Source organism: Schistocerca nitens, chromosome 7 (assembly GCF_023898315.1).
Source record: "Schistocerca nitens isolate TAMUIC-IGC-003100 chromosome 7, iqSchNite1.1, whole genome shotgun sequence".
NCBI classification, from domain to species: domain Eukaryota; kingdom Metazoa; phylum Arthropoda; class Insecta; order Orthoptera; family Acrididae; genus Schistocerca; species Schistocerca nitens.
This window is the reverse complement of record NC_064620.1, coordinates 380,144,760-380,150,431: the sequence shown is the minus strand read 5'-3', so window position 1 is coordinate 380,150,431 and position 5,672 is coordinate 380,144,760. Positions and strand designations below refer to the sequence as shown.

Genomic DNA, 5,672 nt, shown 5'->3' with positions numbered 1-5,672 from the left:
AGTCAAAATAATAACCTGCGTACATGGATGAAAAAACGGGATTAGAGCAAAGGAATCATCTTTCGATGAGCAGTGCAACAGCGGTTAAGGTGCACTGGTGATGTGAAAGGGAAACATATGAAGTACGAATTATTCATTCATCTTCCATGTTCACCATATTCCATCAATAGGCCTAGGAGGTATTTTACGAGCTCCTCAGATTCTCACTTCAGCGTTGGATCCTAACCTCTAAGAAAATATTGCACCACACGCATTACAAATTTCATTGTTCGTCTAAATTGCATACATTTCTTATGTTATCATCAGATTCGGTCCTGTGGAACCTCTTCGAGAGTGGCGCATCATTGTCTATGATCAACACGCATGGTACTACGTATTTTTCTGCCAAGTAGCATACATGTTGTTTGTAGAAAACAACGAGTTAGTATTGTAGCCAATATTTCCGGGTCTGAATGTGGATATATTCACTTTTGACGGACAATAGACTTTGTCGTACAAGCATCGACTGCAGAGTTCCCACAAAAAAAGAGAATGTCAGTTTCAGCCAAGTGCTTGTTTTTCAACCAGGCATATATTAAATGAGACAACATTTTCGGCGTTTAGCTAAGAGCGTCTGACTTGTCGTAAGATGTAGGTAGAAGAACTGTTTCAGTAATAATAATTAACGAAAAGGAAGAAAAACTGCAGTAGGTGACCAATATAAATGTAACAGCTATATTTTGTTTCTAATCTGTTACGACTATTATTATTGGGTACTCATTCTTTAGAAAGAAAGTGTTCAATATTAAAGTGGATACGGTAAAAGTTACACGTAGTGCACAGACAAGATTAACTTAGAGAATGCTGTTTGAAGAATTAGGGGTTTTAACTAAAGATTCAGAGTAGGCACACGTTTTGCCACTATTCTGTAATAAATAAAACGGTTTGTTGTGTAACTCCTGTCTCCTTGCAGGAATATTCGTATTTCCAGCAGGCCATAAAGCGGATATAGAATCTCATTATGAAATACCGCCCCCCCCCCCCCTTCTCTCAGATTTACAGCTGAAATTTTTCTACCGAAAAGCGCATTGACAAAACAAAGCATCAGAGCGTGAACGGAATAAACAGTGCGACATAAATGCGTATTACGTCGTCAGGTCATCTACATACAGAACACTGCTCACGAGACACAGAAGCGCACGGCCACGGAGAAACAAAAGACCGAAATAACTCACTGAAAGCTACACCAATGTGGTTTAGCTTTTACCACAAACTGGGAACATTACATTCTTTCATAACCTACAAAGTCTATCACAGCTATATACTTTTACAAGAGCCAATGAGTTTTCTAGCCATGTCAAACAAGAGTGGAAAGGTCGTTTCAAGCATCATCTCTGTTCTCATTTTCAGGATGTCTTCTCGTTTGTCACATCACGCAGCTTGCAGCTGTCTCCATGACGATACTCACGTCATTGATCATCATGAGCAGGTGTTATGAATACTGAAGGAAGTGAATGCAAAGATGACAATATCTGGTTTTACTCCTTAGAGAGTGGAAGCAATCCGAGAAACATCACGTTGTGATGCCTCGAGAAAAATTTATGACATGTAAGAAAGAAAATGAAGCTCTTAAGACTAAAAATTAATTGGGAAACTTTGAAAATTAATTAATATGCAAATTGCGCAATTTTGCATTTCAGTTTTATGTGACGATACAAAGACAAATGAGAAATGAACACTCGATATAGGAGCAGCTCTCTACAAATGAACCATGAAATGTGTTGTGCATTTGTAACATTACATGAAAATTTGGTCTATTATCTGCAGCAATGATCTAGAATGAATGTACTACTACAGAATGATGAATTAAAAGGAAAAAAAGCTACCTTAATCGCTATCGCTGCTGCCTGAGATTATATCGTTACTTGACTCTGCAATGGCTCTGTTGCCAAGCCAAGAGGGTCAGCTCTCTAAGCACCTCTCTTTCAGATTTTGTGTGTGTCAGTCATTGAATTCCTCCAGAAAATTTGGGGAATTCTTTTTAGTGTGGAGTTGTACACTTTTAAAGAGTATATTCGAAGTTGTGTGTTACTTGATTCTTGAGAAACGTCCAAAATAATTTACATCTCAAGTGAAAGAAGGCACTTCCACGTATTTGGAAATGTGCGACACATCGAGGCCTATTATACGGTGGCGTCTCAAGAGGAACTCCAAGCCAAGAGTTAATCACATCGCTGTCTTGGCGGTTGTCAGTTTACGAGACCGGAGCCGCTACTTCTCAATCAAGTAGCTCCTCAGTTTGCCTCACAAGGTCTGAGTGCACCCCGCTTGCCAACAGCACTCGGCAGACCGGAACGGTGACCCATCCAAGTGCTAGCCTAGTCCGACAGCGCTTAACTTCGGTGATCTGACGGGAACTAGTATTAGCACTGCGGCAAGGCCGTTGTCCCTTTATCCAGCAGTAGATGTAAAATGACTGGTGACGATGATGATCAACGGGGAGGTAATACTACTGGAACCCCTTCAACTAAGCTATCACTCAAGTAACGTTGTGTTAGCTACTGTCGTATGAGACTCTGAGACTGTTTTGGTGCCCAATCGTGCATAAACCACACCAGTTCTCCTTCTACATGCGTAAACTTTCCCAGTAATGCGAGTAACACATAACGAAGAAATTGTTGAAGTGCACCACCTTACGAGTCTACCACCCACAATATAACCAAACACATATCTCAGGTACCGTTCATGTGAGTATCTGGGCAACTAAAGTCCAACAGTTGGTGCTCTGTGTTTCTAGAGATCAGATATCTTTCTCGTGTAGCTATTTGGACTTTCAGAATGTCTGCGACAGGTTAAAAAGTAGATATGGCTTTCAGTTAAACTGCATGTCGCGAAGACGTTGTAGCGATTCATTGTATGCTGAAAGGTGTCCCGATCATACCGAGACGTTACAATCATTGTAAAAATAATAAAGCAATTCAAGAAACTGGAAGTGTGAAGATAAAACACGTGAAAGAAAAACTGTAACAGAGAGAAATTTAAATAAATTTTTAGAGTCCTAACATAACAGTTCGCGTATCATTCCGAGGTAGCTTGAATGAGCAAGTAGATCAGCCAGAGGAGTCTTCTGCGAATATTTCGTTTCAAAACGTTACATTATTTCTACATTTCGCAACGTCAGCAGTTTCATGGCAATAACATTCAAAATTTGTTCTCCGAAATGGACTACACACACACACACACACACACACACACACACAGGAACCTCAGTAACTGTGCAATGCCATACAAAGAAGAGTGTTTAATTACGTAATAATCATGTTTCCAAACACGTATTAATACATTGTATACTTAATTACGATACTAATGATAGCAATCTCAGGCCTGTTGCATAGCTAATTAGCAAGTCGATTAACTTCATTCGCATGTTAATACATTAAAACCAATTTTCCACAGCCATCTGGACCGACCGATGTGTTGGTAGGTACAGGACAATTCGATGTTGGGGGCAGATAATTTTTAATATCAGGCGATCAGTTAAATTAAGAAAAATGGCATAAATCAGTAAGGTACGGAACCGTTGCGCTGGGATTTGGGCCGCAGGCACTCTCTCTCTGCACCCTACTTCTTTGCAGGCCTCTGTGAGTACCACTTCGTTATGGATCTTACGATTCTAGTGCGGGGGTTACCGCCATGATTATTTGACGTGACATGGCTTTCATCACATTGAAACCAGTCTTATACAGATTCAAGTCAGTAGCACTTACGTCACGTAGCGATAGTATGCTCGTGCCTACTTCTCCCGCCGTTATTACGTGAGGACGCAGCTTGCACCGTGAGCTGCCAGTTTCACTCACTCACCCAAGCTGAAAATGTCGCCCTTGTCGCCCGTTGTGTCCGTATCTTATACTTCTCACGGTTAACCACGATCTCTCTCGTTAGTCATTTCCAATAGGTCGTCTCTTTTCATTTAACATCTCTAGGGACCGGACGATTTACTATATCTTATGTTTCTTATGTTATCAACTTATTCTATGGAACAACGGCATGCCGGCGAGTAATCCAGAAGTGTGGGCTGATATCGTCACAGAGTACAACTGTAAGTAGGCTGCTTAGGTTTCTATGTTGGTAGCGCCACGTAGCGCTCTGTATGAAAATCACTGACTGTGCTGTGTGCAGTCTGTGGCTGGTTGGACTCACTGATGGAATATTCGCTTGTGTAGTGTTGGGAAGTTGGATGTGAACAGCACGTAGCGTTGGGAAGTTGGAGGTGAGCCGCCAGCAGTGGTGGATGTGGGGAGAGAGAGATGCCAGAGTTCTGAGAGGCTACTATAAGCGGACGATCTGGACGTGTGTCCGCCAGAAAAAGGAAATTTGTGAAGATGGAGGTCATATATATACAGGGTGAGTCACGTAACATTACCGCTGGATATATTTCGTAAACCACATCAAATACTGACGAATCGATTCCACAGACCGAACGTGAGGAGAGGGACTAGTGTAATTGGTTAATACAAACCATAAAAAAATGCACGGAAGTAAGTTTTTTTAACACAAACCTACGTTTTTTTAAATGGAACCCTGTTAGTTTTCTTAGCACATCTGAACATATAAACAAATACGTAATCAGTGCCGTTTGTTGCATTGTAAAATGTTAATTACATCCGGAGATATTGCAACCTAAAGTTGACGCTTGAGTACGACTCCTCCGCTGTTCGATTGTGTGTATCGGAGAGCACCGAATTACGTAGGGATCGAAAGGGAACGGTGATGGACCTTAGGTACAGAAGAGACTGGAACAGCACATTACGTCCACATGCTAACACCTTTTTATTGGTCTTTTTCACTGACGCACATGTACATTACCATGAGGGGTGAGGTACACGTACACACGTGGTTTCCGTTTTCAATTACGGAGTGAAATAGAGTGTGTCCCGATATGTCAGGCCAATAGATGTTCAATGTGGTGGCCATCATTTGCTGCACACAATTGCAATCTCTGGCGTAATGAATGTCGTACACGCCGCAGTACATATGGTGTAATGTCGCCGCAGGCTGCCACAATACATTGTTTCATATCCTCTGGGGTTGTAGGCCCATCACGGTACACATTCTCCTTTAACGTACCCCACAGAAAGAAGTCCAGATGTGTAAGACCAGGAGAACGGGCTGGCCAATTTATGCGCCCTCCACGTCCTATGAAACGCCCGTCGAACATCCTGTCAAGCGTCAGCCTAGTGTTAATTGCGGAATGTGCAGGTGCACCATCATGCTGATACCACATACGTCGACGCGTTTCCAGTGGGACATTTTCGAGCAACGTTGGCAGATCATTCTGTAGAAACGCGATGTATGTTGCAGCTGTTTGGGCCCCTGCAATGAAGTGAGGACCAATGAGGTGGTCGCCAATTATTCCGCACCATACATTTACAGTCCACGGTCGCTGTCGCTCTACCTGTCTGAGCCAGCGAGGATTGTCCACGGACCAGTAATGCATGTTCCGTAGATTCACTGCCCCGTGGTTTGTGAAACCCGCTTCATCGGTAAACAGGTAGAACTGCAACGCATTCTCTGTTAATGCCCATTGACAGAATTGCACTCGATGATTAAAGTCATCACCATGTAATTGCTGATGTAGCGACACGTGAAACGGGTGAAAGCGGTGACGATGCAGTATGCGCATGACTACTTTG

General features: G+C 42.4%; 1 pseudogene; it reads right to left on the bottom strand.

The window, feature by feature from the left end:
- Positions 1 to 2,308: 2,308 nt before the first annotated feature.
- On the bottom strand, positions 2,309 to 2,427 carry LOC126197379 (5S ribosomal RNA; annotated as a pseudogene).
- Positions 2,428 to 5,672: the final 3,245 nt, after the last annotated feature.